Source organism: Silene latifolia, chromosome Y, assembly GCF_048544455.1.
Source record: "Silene latifolia isolate original U9 population chromosome Y, ASM4854445v1, whole genome shotgun sequence".
Taxonomy (NCBI): Eukaryota; Viridiplantae; Streptophyta; class Magnoliopsida; order Caryophyllales; family Caryophyllaceae; genus Silene; species Silene latifolia.
This window is the reverse complement of record NC_133538.1, coordinates 368,291,013-368,309,445: the sequence shown is the minus strand read 5'-3', so window position 1 is coordinate 368,309,445 and position 18,433 is coordinate 368,291,013. Positions and strand designations below refer to the sequence as shown.

General features: G+C 43.3%; 1 non-coding gene across 1 annotated transcript; it reads left to right on the top strand.

The window, feature by feature from the left end:
- The first annotated feature begins 9,342 nt into the window (after positions 1–9,342).
- LOC141636396 (small nucleolar RNA R71) lies at positions 9,343–9,448 on the top strand. The gene has a single exon (XR_012541012.1). It is a non-coding gene; the product is annotated as a small nucleolar RNA R71 (small nucleolar RNA).
- Positions 9,449–18,433: the final 8,985 nt, after the last annotated feature.

Genomic DNA, 18,433 nt, shown 5'->3' with positions numbered 1-18,433 from the left:
ATTGAGGCATAATTTCACTCGATCGAACACTTTTCTCAGAAATTACACTCGATCGAGGACTTTCACCCTCTCGATCGAATCCCTGATTATCAACTTTACTCGATCGATCCAAAATATCACTCGATCGAGTATTATTTTCAGCAATTCCCCTCGATCGACCTCTATAAATGAGTCGATCGAGTATTTTCTTCGGATTAAGCATAGGTTCGTCAATGGATGACTGTTCACTGCCTGCAACATCGCTTTCCGGGTATGATATGTCCTCAATAGTTGACATTTTGGGTCCTTCAAAAGAAAGACCACTACGCAAATTTATCAGATTTAGCGTCTCATTTGGATTCTTTTCAGATTGAGACAGTAAGTTACCCGACTTCCTTGTAGATTGGCTAGCGGCCAGTTGAGCTACTTGGGTCTCGAGTGACTTTATTGATGCTTCTTATTGTTGGTCACTCATCTGTAACTGCTTAGTCAATGATTGGATCATCGACTTCAACTCAGCTAACTCACTAACTCCACTAGAAGACGCTCCTTGATGTGGGTGGAAAGGATGAAGGCTTGTGAAAGCCTTGTTGAGCTTTGTGAGGAGGAATATAAGCTTGTTGCTGCTGCAGAGGAGGGGTAGGATTTAGCTAATTCTGACTAGTCCATCTCAATTTGGGATGGACTCCACTCTGATTATTATAATAGGAACCTCCTCCTTGCCTATATTGTGAAAAGGCAAGGATTTGCTCCTTCTCTGTTAGACAGTCAACAGCAGTGTAACCGTCATTACTCCTACATCTCTCACAAGTAACGGCTTCCTGTCTAGTCAACAAGTTAACCATTTGTTGATCACCAGCAACTTGCAACTCTAGCTTATCAAAACGAGTATTCATGGCTTCCAGCTGAGCCACAACTTGTAACACCCCCATACTCCAAGTGCCTTACCAGGACCACTCAGGTATGGAGACATCACCATCTCGGTTGCCCGAGGTATGATAATCAAATAGACAAAATAGAAACAACATTTATTATAAGTGCTTTAATGAAAAGTTACAATCCTCAAACCAACTGAAAGTACAATACATTATTCCAACTAATTGTTCTCAAATGAAATGTAAATAAAGACTAAACTACAGCGGAAGACTCTATCGTCATGTCGTGGCCATCCCTGACTATCCAAGTACCATCTCTATACTGCTCAATATCCGCTCACCATCCCCGAATGGATCACCGCAGGTTTTACAAAACAACACCGGGTCGGTACTAATCACACAATCAAAAAGAGATAATAACAATAAGGCAAACAGACAATTAACTGGCTGTCACACACACACAACACCAACTCCCATCATCATCTCAACACCGATGTCCTTTGGACCAGCCCGCGATGGGGGACGCAGCCGTTCCCACCTAAGCCCCGCTCATCGTACGAGCGATAACCCTGTATCATTAATGTGCACATCCCCTTTCGTGGCGGGTTCCACGAAGGGCGAAACTAGGGCGTGAGATCACTCCCGCAAGTGACCCCACTCAGCCGAGAACGCATCTCGAGAACCATCACAACCAATCACAATCACAATCACAATCACAATCACAATCACAATCAAACAGCTAACTACAGCACATCACCAATATCCCATTATGGGACTAATACCGAGTAGGAAATCCTACCTGGAAAGCAAACACGCAGACGATCTAAACAGCTGTCTCAAAACGGCTCCTCTACGAATTCTCCTCCTATCACACATAACACATAAAGGCTACCAATTACTTACTTACTCATAAAACCCCCAAACCCTAAATTAGGGTTTGACCAAAACTAGCAAAACATTATAAAAATTATGCTAGAAGCTTACCCTCGACGCAAGGAATCCAACAACACGAAAAACAACGAGAATCGACCGTCTGAACTCCGGAATCGTTAAGGATGCGATTAGGAAGAAGAACTCGCCGCTTTCTCTCTTAAACAGGTTTTAGGTTTTGGTAAAAGTGTTTTAAAACAAAGACGAATTGGTTTAAATACCCTAATCGCATAATTAACAAAACCCGCGAAAACTCCCCGTAAAAACAAGGGCGCTCGATCGAGTACCCAAGGTACTCGATCGAGTACCCCCCTACTCGATCGAGTGCCCGAGCTACTCGATCGAGTGCCCAACAGGTCAGAAACTATTTTGCTGCGACACTTACCCTTACTCGACAGAGTAAGGGCTACTCTATAGAGTACCCCTAAGACTATAAATACGGAGTATTACAGTCTTCCCTCCTTAAAAGGAACTTCGTCCCCGAAGTTCAAACCACTACCAAACCAAAGGTACTCCCATAAGCCTCCCGACTCGAAGGTCAAACAAAACACAACGTAAAGCATGACACTAACCCAACTTATCCCGACAACATACCGACACAACATGAAAAAGAAGGGTGTAAAAGCTCTTAAAAACTCTCGCGATCCTCTCCTACCCTAAAAAAGAAACAAGGTTACGTCCTCGTAACCATACATACCTGATCAAAGAGAAAAGGGTAACGCTCTTTCATGATATCTTCTGCCTCCCATGTAGCTTCCTCAGTCTCGTGGTTAGACCAAAGGATCTTAAGCAACACTGTCTCCCCACTCCTGGTCTTCCTAACCTTCCGGTCTAGGATCTTCTTAGGCACCTCAAGGTATGATAAGGACTCATCCAGCTCTAAGCTCTCTGCCTCTAACACATGTGACGGGTCGCTCACATACTTCCGCAGCTGCGATACATGAAACACATTGTGCACTCTCTCCAATGCTGTTGTAACGCCAAACGATAAGCAACTTCCCGACTCGCTCTAAGATCTCATAAGGCCCTATAAACTTCTGACTTAACTTGCCTTTCTTCCCAAATCTCATAACTCCACGCATCGGAGATACCTTCAGAAGAACCTTGTCCCCAACTCGAAACTCGATGTCCCGACGATGTAGATCGCATAACTCTTTTGTCGATCCTGGGTCGCTCTCATCCGTTCCCCGATCATCTTAATCTTTCCACCATCTCATGTACCATCTCTGGTCCTAAGACCATTGCCTCGGCGCTATCGTCCCAACAGATTGGACTCCTACATCTCCTCCCATACAAAGCCTCAAACGGCGCCATACCAATCTTTGGTGTGATATTTGTTGTTGTAAGAAAACTCTATCAAATCCAACCTCTGCTCCGGCCTACCACCAAAATCCATCACACAAGCTCGCAACATATCCTCAAGGGTCTTGATTGTTCTCTCTGTCTGCCCATCTGTCGCGGGGTGAAATCTGTACTCATCTTCAAAGTCTGTTCCCAACGATTCCGCAACTCTTTCCAAAACTTCGATATAAACCTCGCATCTCTGTCGGACACTATGTCCTTAGGGACTCCATGTAACTTAAGCACGTTCTTTCGATAGGCCATAGCCAATTGTGCCTTAGTCCATGTATCTTTCATTGGAACAAAGTGAGTGACTTGGTCAAACGATCCACTATCACCCAAATCATATTGTTACCTTGTTGACTCCTCGGCAAACCCACAATGAAATCCATGGAAATGGATTCCCACTTCCACTCGGGCACTTCCAAAGACTGAATCTTACCTTGTGGTCTTCTCTGTTCCCCTTTAACTCTCGGGCATGTCAAACAACGGGACACAAACTCAACTGTCTCTTTCTTCATCCCAGGCCACCAAAACGTGTTCTTCAAGTCCTTATATAGCTTGTCTCCACCTGGATGAACTGAATATGGTGTGCAATGAGCCTCTGTCATGATTGTCTTTTTCAACTCCTCATCATTAGGCACACACCACCTACCATCAAACCTCAAACTACCATCTGTATGAATGGAAAACCGGACACCTGTCCCTTTTCTACTCCAGCTCTCCACTCAACTATCTTAGGATCCAAAGCCCGCTTATCCCGAATGTCATCATAAAACTCCATATGTACCGTCATATCACCCATGGCATCTCCTTTTCGCATCATATGAATTCCAAAACTCGCTACCTCCTCCTCGGCCTCATCAAAGATAGAGTGTACATAAGGAATGCACACTCTTTCTACTCAAAGCATCAAGAACAACATTGGCCTTCCCTTCATGGTAGATGATTTCCATGTCATAATCTCCAATCAACTCCATCCACCTCCTCTGTCTCATGTTCAACTCCTTCTGCGTGAAGATGTACTTGAGACTCTTGTGATCCGAAAATACCTTAAAGATTGCTCCATAAAGGTAATGCCTCCAAATCTTGAGAGCAAACACCACAAAGACACCCAACTCCGGTCATGAGTAGGGTAGTTCTCCTCATAAGGCTTCAATCGCCTAGAAGCATAGGCAATTACTTTACCATTCTCGCATCAACACACATCCTAGCCCATTCTTGAAGCGTCTCGTATAAACCTCGAAATTCTCGCTCCCTTCGGGTAATGCTAGGACGGAGAGCGTGGTCAAACGCTCCTTTAAGGTTTGGAACGCCTTTTCACAACTCTCATCCCAACGAAACCTGTTCTCTTTCCTCATCAACGCCGTCATCGGTCTAGCTATCTTGGAGAAGTCTTTCACGAACCGTCTGTAATATCCAGCTAAACCCAAGAAACTCCTCACCTCAGCGACATTCTTCGGTGCTTCCCACTTTGTCACAACTTCAATCTTTGCGGATCCACTGACTACTCCATCTTTAGAGATTACATGCCCCAGAAAAGCAACTTCCTCTAACCAGAACTCGCACTTGGACAGCTTAGCATACAACTCATGATCTCTCAAGGTCTGCAACACGATCCTCAGATGCTCCTCATGCTCCTCCTTAGTCTTAGAATAGACTAAGATATCATCGATAAACACCACTACGAACTGGTCCAAGAACTGTCTGAAGATTCGGTTCATCAAATCCATAAATACTGCCGGTGCATTAGATAACCCAAACGGCATCACCACATACTCATAGTGGCCATACCTCGACGTGAAAGCCGTCTTCGGTATATCCACATCTCTAATCTTCACCTGATGGTACCCCGACCTCAAATCAATCTTAGAAAAGACTGTTGCACCACTCAACTGATCAAACAGGTCATCTATTCTTGGCAAAGGATACTTGTTCTTTATCGTCACACGGTTCGACTCCCGTAATCTATGCACGACCTCAAGCTCCCATCTTTCTTCTTCACGAACAGTAATCGGTGCTCCCAAGGCGATACACTTGGTCTAATGTATCCCTTCTCTATCAAATCATCCAACCGCTTCCTAAGTTCCTCCATCTCCTTAGGACCCATACGGTACGGTGCCTTAGAGATTGGCCCCAAATCCCGGCTTCAACTCTACGGTGAAATCTATCTCCCTCTTCGGTGGCAACCCAGGAATCTCCTCCGGAAAAACATCCGCAAACTCTCCCACCACAGTATCTCATCAATCGCTTTGGACTCACTATCCGATCATCTCTCACATGGCACAGGATCAAAGGACATCCCTTCCTCAGATAAGACTTCAAGGTAACAGCTGCAATCAACTTAACCTTGGGTTTGACTAAAAACCCACGGTAAGACACACTAACACCCTTAGGACCTCTTAGGGACACTTTCTTTTGATGACAGTCTATCTTAGCCTTATACTTTCCTAACCAATCCATCCCAACTATCATTTCAAAGCCATTAAAAGGAAACTCTAACAAGTCTACAGGGAAATCGACTTGCCCAACTATCAAAGACACATCTCTAAATAACTTCCCACATGGTACAGACTCACCCGAAGGTATGAAAACTCGCTCACTAACAGACTCATATACTCTCAAACCCAACTGTTTTACATGACTCGAAGACACAAACGACCGAGAAGCCCCCGAATCAAACAAAACAAACGTAGGAATACCATTAACAAGGAATGTACCGGTGATAACATGCGCATCCTCCTCGGCCGCCGTCTTGTCCATCATGAACAACTTGCCATCGGTCTTCGCCCACCTCCCGGACAAGATTTAGCTTGATGCGGTCGGCTTAGCACCCGACCCTTGATTGTTGTTGTTCGTCGGTGTCTTCTGATAAGAATTACCGCCGTTGCGGTTGCCTCCACTCTGGTAGCTCTGGCCTCCTCGGTTTGGCCATGATCCGGCCCGGGGTCCATTGCTCGCGAAGCTCGTGCGGGTCTCGAAAAGATCCGGGTGCACTCGTGCACTCATGCCTCTTGTGGCCTACGCCACCACATCCAAAGCAGGTCACTCCCCAACTATTACTCACACTCCCTCGGCCACGCCCAAAGGAAGTTCCAGCACTAAATCCAGATCCCGAAGAAAATCCCTTAGATTGATTATGGTTGCCTTTCTTGAAATTAGATTGGCCACCACCCTCACTCTCAGACTTCCTCTTCTCTCCTCCCGACCTCTCCGAGCCATCTCCACTAGCCTCTCGGCTCTCCCGGCCCTCTCATATGCTTCCTTTACGTCGTAAGGACTCCCACGGGTAACTTATCCATAATTTTCGCAGTTAGCCCTCGCTCAAACCTCAAAGCCAGAATCTCTTCACTCAAACCCATATCCTCAAAGATATCTAGATTTCTCATTGAACGCCTGTAGTACTCGGCCACAGACATCTCGGTGACATCTTAAACTTATCAAACTCTTCCCTCAACTTACTCCTCACATGCTCCGGTCCAACTCCTTCCTCACGACTCTACGAAACTCTCCCCAAGGTATTGCGGGTAAGCCTTGGTTGATGTATATATCCTTAGCGCTCACCTTCACTGAATCCCACCACTTACCCGCCTCTCTCGGATAAAATGCAGCCTGCTCCACTCTCATCTCATCGGGACAACGCACCAAATCCAAGATGTTCTCCATCTCCCTCAACCAACTATCAAGAAAGTTAGGTTCCTCAATCCCCTTGTATTCTTTCGGGTTAAACCTCGCAATGTAGAGACTGATCTTAGAAGGATCAACCTCCCTCTCCTTACTCTTATCTTTTTCCTCATTCACTCTCTTCAAGGTCTCGGTAAGAGCATCCTGGTGCTCTAGCATCTTAACGATATCATCTGGGGTCATAACCTCAGCTCGTGCATACAAGGCATTTCTCTTGGGCGGCATCTTGAAACTATACATATATAAGAAAGGGTAGATATGAACATACGTACTAAACTTCAAAGCACGATGCCCAGAACCCACTCGATCGAGTACCCAAACCCACTCGATCGAGTGACGGGCTACTCGATCGAGTGCCCCTATGTACTCGATCGAGTACCCAAACTCCAGAACCAAACAGACCTTCTGATCTCTAACCCACTCGATCGAGTATCTTTGCTACTCGATCGAGTGGCCCCCTACTCGATCGAGTACCCCCAGTTACTCGATCGAGTGCCCCAAAACTCGATTCTGGCCTCGAAATTGCCAAAAACCTACCCGATCGAGTCAGCCTCACTCGATCAAGTATCACTAATACGTAAAAGCTACCCGCATATTACGTCATATACTAACATGATAACTTTATAAAATCACATTACATCATAACATTCATGCTATTAATTGCCACGTTATAAAACATTCCATCATGCTATCAACAATGTTTATATACATATCATCACCTTCCTTTCATCTCATCAACTTTCAATTTTAAACATCCATCCATCATCACATTCCATCACATTGTTACACAAGTTACTAAGCACACACATGACTCAACACATATTTACCCCACGTGACCGGTTCAAAGCTGTAGGGCGACCCCTCGCGACTTTAGGACGTCTCCCAAGCCTTTGCACTAGCTCCTACAACTTTTACCCCGGGTTCATTTTAATTGACTCCCTATGTTCATTAAGTTCATTGGTTACGGGTTTCGGGATCGTCGCCCGATACCATTTGTAACACCCCCATACTCCAAGTGCCTTACCGGGACCACTCAGGTATGAAGACATCACCATCTCGGTTGCCCGAGGTATGATAATCAAATAGACAAAATAGAAACAACATTTATTATAAGTGCTTTAATGAAAAGTTACAATCCTCAAACCAACTGAAAGTACAATACATTATTCCAACTAATTGTTCTCAAATGAAATGTAAATAAAGACTAAACTACAAACGGAAGACTCTATCGTCATGTCGTGGCCATCCCGGCCTATCCAGTACCATCTCTATATCTCGCTCAATATCCGCTCACCATCCCCGAATGGATCACCGCAGTTTTACAAAACAACACCGGGTCAAGACTAATCACACAATCAAACAGATAATAACAATAAGGCAAACAGACAATTTGAATCACACACACACAACACCAACTCCCATCATCATCTCAACACCGACCGTCCACTTTGGACACCCTGCCGCTGGGGGACCGCAGCCGTTCCACCTAAGCCCCGCTCATCGTACGAGCGATAACCCTGTATCATTAATGTGCACATCCCTTTTCGTGGCGGGTTCCACGAAGGGCGAAACTAGGGCGTGAGATCACTCCCGCAAGTGACCCCACTCAGCCGAGAACGCATCTCGAGAACCATCACAACCAATCACAATCACAATCACAATCACAATCACAATCACAATCAAACAGCTAACTACAAAGACATCACCAATATCCCATTATGGGACTAATACCGAGTAGGAAATCCTACTGAAAGCAAACACGCAGACGATCTAAACAGCTGTCTCAAAACGGCTCCTCTACGAATTCTCCTCCTATCACACATAACACATAAAGGCTACCAATTACTTACTTACTCATAAAACCCCCAAACCCTAAATTAGGGTTTGACCAAAACTAGCAAAACATTATAAAAATTATGCTAGAAGCTTACCCTCGACGCAAGGAATCCAACAACACGAAAAACAACGAGAATCGACCGTCGAACTCGGAATCGTTAAGGATGCGATTAGGAAGAAGAACTGCTGCTTTCTCTCTTAAACAGGTTTTAGGTTTTGGTAAAAGTGTTTTAAAACAAAGACGAATTGGTTTAAATACCCTAATCGCATAATTAACAAAACCCGCGAAAACTCCCCCGTAAAACCGGGCGCTCGATCGAGTACCCAAGGTACTCGATCGAGTACCCCCCTACTCGATCGAGTGCCCGAGCTACTCGATCGAGTGCCCAACAGGTCAGAAACTATTTTGCTGCGACACTTACCCTTACTCGACAGAGTAAGGGCTACTCTATAGAGTACCCCTAAGACTATAAATACGGAGTATTACACAACTTCACTATCTACTGAAGAGACAGTACAAATACCTCCTCTCAGGTTCCCATACTTAGCACAATGGGTAGCCATTTCTTCTATGATACCCCATCCTTTATCATCGTCATTGTTCTTCTGAAATCGCCCATTAGATGAGGCGTCCAGTACAACACGGTGGTCATCATACAACCTATTATAGAACTGGTTGCATAAAAACCACTGATCAAAACCATGATGAGGAAGAGACCTCACCAACCTTTTGAAACGGCACCAAGCTTCATACAAGTTCTCATCAAGTGTCTGCTTAAAACTTGTAATTTTCCCTCTCAGCTGATTAGTTCGTTGTGGTGGAAAATACCTTTTATAAAAAGCAAGGCCCAGGCTCTCCCAGTTAGTAATACCGGATGCAGCACGATCAAGATCAGTGAGCCACCCACGGGTCCGTCGGTCAAAGAGAAAGGAAACAGGACTTCCTTAATCTTATCCTGGGTCACTCCCTTAGTGGCAGGAATGCTAGAGCAATAGTCAGTAAAGACCTCCATATGTTTACGCGGATCTTCACCCGCCATACCCTAAAACAGATTCCGTTTGACCAAATTAATATGGGACAGTCGAATGTCGAAAGTATTACCATCCTCGGTCGCAAGACTGAAACCTTTAGGGATTGAGGCAGCTGTAGGCTCTGAGTGACTCGCAATATTAGGTATCTTTACTGGCTTTATAGCAGAAATAGAGTTGTCTTCATCACAAGACGGATCTTCTGCAAAAAGAAAATGTTGTAGCTCGGGTTCCTAAGTACTCAAGTCTTCCTTTTGAATCTTCATTTGCTGTCTTAGTCTATGCCGAAAAGATATCTCTGGCTCAGGATCAGCAGGAACTAATTCTGACCTGTTTGACCTGGGCATAAACAACACCGAAGGAAATAAGTGAGAACTGTCTCAAGGAATAAAACTTCCCTGAGACCAAAAGAAATAAACGAAACAAGAACAGATAGACAGACTATTGCCTCCCAAACAACGGCGCCAAAATTTGATACGGACGGTATGTACCAAAAATAAATACCTAAATATAATTAACAGAAGCTAGTGATAAGTAGGGTCGATCTCCACAGGGAGGCAAGGTATCTATCTGTAAGTCCATCTATCTAAGTCACAAATGGGGGGTTTTGAATTTGGTTTCTAAAACTACTAAAGATTAAAGGGCAAGATTAAAGGGCAAGAGAAATAAAGCAAGAGCAATAAAGCAAGAAAATAGTAGATAGGTGATCAGAAAAAAGAAGTATCCTATGATTTCGGTTCTCCATGGCAGTTTATCGACTCAGTCATAAATAGCCTACACAATCTACTGTGAGAAGGGCAAGGGAAAGGTCCTTCCGGTCCGCTATCCACCCTAGATTTCCACTAACTTAACTTCCGTCCTCATTAGGGTAGTCTACTGTTCATAGCAGGTCTTTTAATTCCAATCTTCCAATCCAGGAACAAAGTTAACCAAATTAATGTCATTTAGAAGCATGCACTCAACTAAATATGTTACCGTTATATTGCTATGGTGACAGATTCTCACAAGTAAATTACCTAGTCTATTTACTACATCATCTCATCACTACCATGGATCCCCAAATCCTAACATAAGGAGATTAGCTACTCATGTTTTTAAGATTAACGATAATAACAATAATCATGACGATGCTAAGAGAAGACATAGTAAAGAAATTGAGATTAACCATAAACAAACGAAAGCAAGGATAATAATAAGAGAACGAAAAATAAGAACAAGCAAAGTATTAGATAAAGATTAAGAGGGAAGAAAGATTACAATCTAAAGAATCCAGCGTAAAGAATAATCCGCAGTAATTAAGAGCAAATGTACGTGATTAAGAGCAGATTATAAGTGATTAAGAGTAGCTAACAGATTAAGCAGTGATTAAGAAGTAGAGAAGTCTGTTTAGACCTAATTATGACTTCCTTATATAGGGGAGTGTAATTTTACAAAAATAAACCTAAACACGAATCAGTCAACCCGTGTATTATAGCAAACTACTCGGTTGAGTCATTTCAGACCACCCGTTTGAGGATTTCTTCAGCCAAACTGTTCGATCGAGCACTTGAGGCGCTCGATCGAACTCTTCCATAAAGCTCATTTCGATCGAGTATAAATATCACTCAATCGACCTCTAATATCTGCCAAAGCACTCGATCGGACTCCAGAAGCTCTCGAACGAGTACTTCCCACTGAGATCAGCCTTCAACTCGTCTGGTCATCTTCATAAGACCTTCTTCACGCATTCTGAGGCACGACTCTGGCTCTAAATTTTGGTCTTCTTACAATGCATGCTAAATGGGACGAATAAGATGCGATTCCACTACTTTTAGGTCCATTTCTGCAATTAAGACGAAACAAACCAAAGTAGCCAATTCGGGGTATTTTGCAATATAAAGCGATACAAAGGGCATAGAAATGCGTGCAATATGAGGATAAAAAGTCTATATAAATCGCACGTATCAGTCTACAAGCAGCAGTGAGTTTAGGCTTTAAGAATCTTTGAGTTCACGGAGACTCATCCTTGATCATTAACCAAGTTACAGGATCTTGGAAAATCCGAAGTGAATGTCTAGCATCCTATCAGGCTAGGATAGATTAAGTCACACAATTCTTCGATCATGTCACTTATCTACACCTACCTCGTGAAGAGAATCAATTTGCAGACGCTCTTGCAAAACTTGCATCTTTGATTAATATGCCAGACAATATGGTCACTGCTTCATTTTGCTAGCTATCGACTATTTTACTAAATGGGTTGAAGCAGCATCTTACACTAGCCTTACCGCTAAAAATCGGGCAAAGTTCATACAAACCAATATCATCTGTCGATATGGTTGCCCACATGAAATCATCAGTGACAATGGATCACATTTCCAGGCCGAGACAGAGCAATTACTTGCCAAATATAGGATCAAGCATCACCACTCCTCGCCATATAGACCCCAAACTAACGGCGCGGTAGAGGCGGCTAACAAAAATGTCATCATGATCCTCAAGAAAATGATCAACAATTATCGTGATTGGCCTAGCAAGATACCATTTGCATTGTGGGGATATCGCATATCAGTTAGGACGCCCACTGGGGCAACTCCTTTCTATTTCACTTACGTCATGGAAGTTGTACAGCCAGTGGAGCTAGAGATCCCGTCTCTATGCATTCTGTTAGAAAGTCAAATCCTAGAAGCTGGATGGAATAAGGATAGATATGAGGAACTCATCCTCTTGGATGAACGAAGGTTGAACGCATTATATAATGTGCAGACATATCAGGCGCGTATCAAACGAGCCTTTAATAAACAGGTTAAGCCTAGGAACATCAAAGAAGGAGATTTGGTGCTCAAATCAATCAGAGCTCTCCTACCTGTCGATCCACGAGGAAAGCTTAAATATAATTGGGCCGGACCGTTCTTAGTCAAGTCCATACTTTCAGGTGGTGCGGTTAGGATTACAGACCTAGATGGGAATTAATTTGCTAACCCAACAAACCTAGACCAACTGAAATGATACTACTCCTAGCATAGGACAAACCACGCCTCGTGTAATACCCATGTGTCGCTCTTGCGGCACGAAATAAAAATGGCCCTTGGCCCGCTGAATCAAAGCTTATGTCATCTTGCTCTTGCATTTCGACATTTTGTCATCCTCATATCATCAAATAAATTAAAATTGCACTTCGATAGGAGTAAGTGAAGCACATGCTCATCTTTTTTTCTAAAGTTCATTACAAGCTCTTGCTTTAAACAATTATTATTTTACATATACTCGAACTACGCACAAGGTTTGATTTCATTTTTCTAATGAATATGTAGGCAATCCTTCACAGGGTACAACCCGTTATTTCAAAATGTAAATAGAAGGACATTTGCATTTTCATTTGAAATTCGACAAGAATAATAAAGAAAAATCATAAGAGTTTCCTAATTAATAAATCTTTTATTCATCATTCCATAAATACTAATAATATGCCAAATACATATAAAATCACAATACTGAAAATAAATGCTAGGCTAGGTTCTAAAACCCACCATTTATTACAACTCAAATAATAATAAATAATACTATAATAAATGACTAAGGCTATTTTTCCATTTTCCCTTTGCCTTTGTCAACCTTAAAATACTTCTTGTCTCGACCACGAGCCGGACGCTCTTGCGTTATCTCTGACCTAATCACCAATGGTTGTTCTCGTGGTTTAGCCTTACCAATTAAATCCATCACCATCTTCTCGGCAGAGGCGGTCTTCGGTTTCTTCAACGGACGAATGACTCGGAATTCGGCTTCTTCTTCCTTTCAGTCAAGTACTTTTGGTTCTCCTTTGCTACTTCGCGGATCTTATAGTCCACGGGCTCGTGCTTTCTCAACTTCTCACGCTCTTCAGGAGTACTAGCCTTTCTCAATTGCAAATATGAGTCAGATACCCATAACGAGCCAACAGGAACTGGTATGAACCATATGTTCCTCTAGGCCCACCGATGTACCCACTCTCGATAAGACTCCGAAGTATGTGCCAAGGCAGTTTGTGGAATGGTATCTAGCTTCGGAATTTTCTGCTTAAGTCCCACTTGCCTCATCAATCTCTTAGGAAAAATGCAAACCATGAATTCTAAGCCAGGGACACGAACTTACCTTGTCAGATCTAACTATGAGAATCAAATAACTGACCTGATGTGCCACCATGGCACAATCCATCGGATCAAGGGGCCACCTTCACTCTTCAACTTATTTTCCCAGTAGTTGCATACCCGAGTGAAGTCCACCATGTATAGCCTAGTTCTCATTGCAATTGATCGAGCATGATATCCTTGCACATTAACTGGGGGCTCGATCAGCCGCAGTCGTTCCATCAGCAAAACCTGCAAAAAAGGGGACGGGAATTACTACTGTAACACCCCCATACTCCAAGTGCCTTACCAGGACCACTCAGGTATAAGGATACTACCATCTCGGTTACCCGAGGCATGATAATCATAAGACAATAACGAAACAACATTTAATAGTATAACTTTAGTGAAAAGTACAAATCAAGCAAAATCCCAAAATACGGGTAGGAGTTCTCAAACTAACTGTCTAATCAACTAAATGTAAAGTTTACTAAACGACTAAGCTATAGCGGAAGACTTCTATCATCGACGAAGGGCACCCCAAACAATCCCATGTGACTCAACTCAAACCTGCTCAATTACTGCTCACCATCGCCGAATGGGTCACCGCAGGTTTTACAAACAACAACACGGGGTCAGTACTAATCACACAATCTATATACATATCAGCAATATGATAAACAGATATCTCACACCGTCACACACACAATCACATCAGTCCCATCAATCTCAATCACCGACTGTCCACTGAACCAGCCCTGCTAGTGAGGGACCGCAGCGGTACCTACCAAATCCCCGCTCCTCATAATGAGCGATAACCCTGTCCATTAATGTGCACATCCCCTTCCGTGGCGGGTTCCACGAAGGGCAAAACTAGGGCGTGAAGCCACTCCCGCATGTGACCCCACTCAGCCGAGGACACGCCTCGAGAACCAGAGACAAACAATCACAATCAACAAACCGTCACAATACAATTACTATTTTATTCAATCAACCACAACACATCAACATCACATTATGGGACTAATACTGAGTAGGAAATCCTACCTGGAAAGCACAACTATCAGACGGTCTCAACAGCTGTATCAAAAAGCCTCTTCTACAAAACCTCCTCCTATCATACAAACACATAAACACTACCAAATCACAATCTACACAAAACCCCAAAATTCCCATATTAGGGTTTAAACAACTTAAAGGAAATACCATAAAAACGGTACATAGGTCTTACCCTCGACGCAAGGATCTCAACGGTATAACGAACGATGAAAACTGACCTTCCAAACTCCGGGATTTGCTAACAATGCGATTAAAGTGAAGAACGTACTTTGCTTTCTCTCTTGACAGTAATTTAGGTTTTGAAAAGTGTTTAGAACAATGACGGAAAAGATTATATACCTTAATCGCATAATTAAAAAAACCCGAGAAATAACTCCCTCAGTAAATGGCTACTCGATCGAGTAGCTAAGGTACTCGATCGAGTGCCCCCTTACTCGATCGAGTATCCCAGTTACTCGATCGAGTACCCAACAGGTCAGAAACTATTTTAAAATGCAACTCACCCTTACTCGACAGAGTAAGGCCTACTCGATAGAGTACCCAGAGACTCATAAATACGACTCATAAATACGGAGTATTACAGTCTTCCATCCTTAAAAGGAACTTCGTCCCCGAAGTTCAAACCACCACAAAACAAAGATACACCCACAACACTCCCGACTCAACAACCAAAACAAAACTCAACATAAAACATGTTACTAACCCAAACTCATCCCGACAACTATACCGACACAACACACAAAAGGGTACAAAAACTCTTAAAAACTCTTCGCGATCATCTCCTACTCCCCTAAAAGAAACAAGGTTACGTCCCCATAACCATACATACCTGATCAAAAAGGAAAGGGTAACGCTCTTTCATAGCTTCCTCTGGTTCCCATGTAGCTTCCTCGGTCTCGTGGTTAGACCAAAGGATCTTAAGCAACACTGTCTCACCTCTCCTAGTCTTCCTAACCTTTCGGTCAAGAATCTACTTAGGCACCTCAAGATATGATAAGGACTCATCTAGCTCTAAGCTCTCTGCCTCTAACACATGTGACGGATCACTCACATACTTCTGCAGCTGCGATACATGAAACACCTTATGCACTCTCTCTAACGCAGCTGGTAAAGCCAGACGATATGCAAGTTCCCCAACTCGCTCTAAGATCTCATAAGGCCCGATAAACTTCTGACTCAGCTTGCCTTTCTTCCTAAATCTCATTACCCCACGCATAGGAGACACTTTCAGAAGAACCTTGTCCCCAACCTGAAACTCTATATCTCGGCGATGTAGATCTGCATAACTCTTTTACCTATCCTGAGCTGCTCTAATCCGTTCCCTGATCATCTTAATCTGTTCAACCATCTCATGTACCATCTATGGTCCTAAAACCACTGCCTCAGCACTATCGTCCCAACAAATCGTACTCTTACATCTCCTCCCATACAAAGCCTCAAACGGTGCCATATCAATACTAGTGTGGTAGCTTTTGTTGTAAGAAAACTCTATCAAATCCAACCTATGTTCCCAGCTACCACCAAAGTCCATCACACAAGCTCGTAACATATCCTCAAGAGTTTTGATCGTTTTCTCAGTCTGACCGTCTGTCGCAGGATGAAATGCTGTACTCATCTTCAAAGTTGTTCCCAACGATTCCTGCAACTCTTTCCAAAACCTTGATATAAATCTCGCATCTCTATCAGATACTATATCCTTAGGGACTCCATGTAACTTAAGCACGTTCTTTCGATAGGCCATAGCCAATTGTGGTTTAGTCCATGTATCTTTCATTGGAACAAAGTGAGCTGACTTTATCAGTCAATCCACTATTACCCAAATCATGTTGTTACCCTGTTAACTCTTTGGCAAACCCACGATAAAATCCATAGAAATGGACTCCCACTTCCACTCAGGTACCTCTAAAGACTGAATCTTACATTGTGGTCGTCGTTGTTCCCCTTTAACTCTCTGGCATGTCATACAACGGGCCACAAACTCTGCTGTTTCTTTCTTTATCCCAGGCCACCAAAAGGTGTTCTTCAAATCCTTGTATAGCTTGTCACCACCTGGATGTACTGAATATGGTGTACAATGTGCCTCTATCATGATTGTCTTTTTCAGCTCCTCATCATTAGGGACACACCACCTACCATCGAACCTCAAACTACCATCTGTGTGAATGGAGAATCGAGACACTGTCCCTTTCTCTACTCCAGCTCTCCACTCAACCATCTTAGGATCCAAAGCCTGTTTAACACGAATATCCTCGTAAAGATTAGGTTGTACTGTCAAATCTCCCACAGCATCTCCTCTCTGCATCATATGTATACCAAACTTCGCTACCTCATCTCTCAACCTCATCAAAGATAGAGCTGCACACAAAGAATGTACACTCTTCCTACTCAAAGCATCTTTAACAACATTGGCCTTCCCTTCGTGGTAGATAATTTCCATGTCATAGTCGCCAATCAGCACCATCCACCTCCTCTGTCTCATGTTCAACTCCTTTTGAGTGAAAATATACTCGATACTCTTGTGATCAGAAAATACCTTAAAGATTGCTCCATAAAGGTAATGTCTCCATATCTTGAGAGCAAACACCAATGCACCCAACTCCAGATCATGAGTAGGGTAGTTCTCCTCATAATGCTTCAATTGCCTAGAAGCATAGGCAATCACTTTACCGTTCTGCATCAACACACATCCCAACCCATTCTTTGAGGCATCTGTATAAACCTCAAAGTTCTCGATCCCTTCAGGCAATACTAAGATAGGAGTTGTGGTCAAACGCTCCTTTAATGTTTAAAACGCCGTCTCACAACTCTCATCCCAACGAAACCTGTTCTCTTTTCTCATCAACGCTGTCATAGGTCTAGCTATCTTGTAGAAATCTTTCACAAACCGTCTGTAAAACCCAGCTAAACCCAGAAAACTCCTGATCTCAGCAACATTCTTTGGTGCTTCCCACTTTGTCACTGCCTCAATCTTCGCCGGATCAACAGCTACTCCCTCCTTAGAGATCACATGCCCCAGAAAAGCAACTTCCTCTAACCAGAACTCGCACTTGGACAGTTTAGCATACAACTCATGCTCCCTCAAAGTCTGCAACACAATCCTCAGATGCTCCTCATGGTCCTCCTTAGTCTTGGATTAGACTAAGATGTCATCGATAAACACCACCACAAACTTATCCAAAAACTGTCTGAAGATTCTATTCATCAAATCCATAAACACTGCCGGTGCATTAGATAACCCAAACGGCATCACCACATACTCACAATGGCCATACCTCGACGTGAAAGCTGTCTTTAGTATGTCCACCTCTCTAATCTTCACCTGATGGTACCCCGACCTCAAATCAATCTTGGAAAAGACTGATGCGCCACTCAACTGATCAAACAAGTCATCTATCCTTGGCAAAGGATACTTGTTCTTCACTATCACTCGGTTCAGCTCTCTATAGTCTATGCACAACCTCAAACTCCCATCTTTCTTCTTCACAAAAAGGACTGGTGCTCCCCATGGCGATACACTTGGTCTAATGTATCCCTTCTCTATCAGATCATCTAATTGCTTCCTAAGCTCCTCCATCTCCTTAGGACCCATCCGGTACGGTGCCTTAGAGATTGGCT